Raw genomic sequence first — 2,219 nt, forward strand, 5'->3', positions numbered from 1 at the left:
TGGCAATGGAATATTATTTTCTTATTTCATTTTATTTTACAGTTTCTATCTTAGACTAAAAAGACTTTTATGAACTTTGTACCTTTGTTAGAGTTATGTTATAGATATTTTGTTCAATTTAAAATGGTTAATGCGATAATCCAGTCGTTTTCGAGGTCTCTCTTGTTGAACGACGTCATGGTTGAGATGAGCAGGTGATTCAAATGGTTAATGCGATAATCCTGTCGTTTTCGAGGTCTCTCTTGTTGAACGACATCATTGTTGAGATGAGCACTCGAGTGAGTTTGACAAGTTGGGCTGTAGAGAACCACACCTCAAGCAAAGTTCATGCGGGCTTAACAAACTTAAAATCCAAGAACACAACCCTTTAAATGGAAACCGGGATGCTAAGGAATTAAAAAGCTTTATTTTTTACGTAGAACAATACTTGAAGGTTACTGGAACTTGCTCATAGGACCTAAGAGTTACGTTGGTCGCAATGCATCTCACGGACGATGCAAAACTATGGTGGCGCTCGAATTTGAATGGTATAAAAAACGGGTCATGCACCATAAACTCATGGGAAGACTGTTGATGGAATCGATGCAATCGACGCTCCTTTGGATGGGTTGCCAATCAAAGACTTGATGTTTGATGTTTACCCTTTTGAAGAAAGAGTCACACGATCGAACAGCTCGAAACGTCGCGGTAATTCTGAGAACTCTATCACACACATGAAAGGACGTGTCAAAGAGTTAGACATTACCCAAAACATCATAGTAAAACTCTTGAGCGATTAGACAAAAGACTTTAGGACAACTACACAAAAAATTCATTGTTGTCCAACGGTTTGGATATTTGGCTTTAATTCTCTGAAATTGAATATTATTTTCTTATTTCTTTTTATTTTATAGTTTCATCTTTTGTCACCAATTATATTTAAACTTTACCTCATTTTCAGAGGTACTTTAATGGTCAAGTTCATTAGTATCTTAGATAAAAAACTTTGATGAACATCGTACCTATGTTAGTGTTACTTTGTACCTTTGTTATTGTTATGTTATAGACATTTGGTCAAGTTCAACAAGCGGGATTGAGGTGATTCAAATTGTTAATGTTTAGTTTGAACACGTGACATTGAAATCTTTAGTTTGACACTCTCCCAAATGAACACTGATTAATTATATTTTAAAAAAGAAATAATAATCGACTAAACCATAAGGTGCAATGAATGCAAATCGAACACAAGACCTTCCAATATTCAATCTAATGCTCTCCCAACTAAGCCATCCTAAATAACATAAAAAAAAATGAATAATCAACTTAGTCAACCTATGCCAGTTATAATCACTAATTTTGAAAAGATAGTCAAATTATGCAAATGTGAACCAAGTGCGGTGAACGTGGATCGAACACGTGACCTTCAGATCTTCAGTCTGACGCTCTCCCAACTGAGCTATCCCCGCAATCGTTAGAAATGAAAATTCATCAGTAAATATATTTTCGCCGATTCATTGAGATATTAAAAAGAAATAATGACTAATTTTTAGTCAGGTTATGCAAATAGAAACAGGTGCGGTGTACGTGGAGATTGAACACATGACCTTCAAATCTTAAATCTGACGCTCACCAAACTGAGCTATCCCCGCTAACATTAAAAATGAAAGTTTTTAAGTAAAGGTATTTCGGCTAATTAATTGAAATTTTAGAAAGAAATGATCACTAATTTTAAATCGAATAGTCAAATTGTGCATCCATGGGTCACGTGGATCGAACACGAGACCTTCAAATCTTCAATCGAAAGCTCTCTCAACTAAACTATCCACACTAATGCTAAAAATGAAAATTCATCAGTAAAGGTATTTTCGCTACTTCATTGAAATTTTAAATAGAAATAATCACTAATTTTTAATAAGATATTCAAGTTATCCAACTTGTATAAGGTGCGGTGAACTATAACACGTTAGGTATTTTCGATAATTCATTGAGATTTCAGAAAGGAACAATGACTAATTTTAGATTGAATAGTCGGGTTATGCAACTAGAATCAGGTGCGGTGAACGTGGAGATCAAAACGTGACCTTCAAATCTTCAGTCTGACGCTCTCCCAACAGAGCTATCCCTGCTAATATTAAAAATAAAAATTGATAAGTAAAGGTATTTTCGCTAATTCATTATGTTGAAAAAAGAAATAATCACTAATTTTAGATTGAATAAGCAAGTTATGTTTTTAGATTGTA

At 34.2% G+C, this 2,219-nt stretch overlaps 1 non-coding gene across 1 annotated transcript; it reads right to left on the reverse strand.

Annotated features, from left to right (window-relative positions):
• Nucleotides 1-1,372: 1,372 nt before the first annotated feature.
• On the reverse strand, nt 1,373-1,445 carry TRNAF-GAA. The gene has a single exon. It is a non-coding gene; the product is annotated as a tRNA-Phe (tRNA).
• Between the last annotated feature and the right edge of the window lie 774 nt (nt 1,446-2,219).

The sequence above is a fragment of the Cucurbita moschata genome, unplaced genomic scaffold, assembly GCF_002738365.1.
Source record: "Cucurbita moschata cultivar Rifu unplaced genomic scaffold, Cmos_1.0 Cmo_Scf00892, whole genome shotgun sequence".
In the NCBI taxonomy this organism is placed as follows: Eukaryota; Viridiplantae; Streptophyta; class Magnoliopsida; order Cucurbitales; family Cucurbitaceae; genus Cucurbita; species Cucurbita moschata.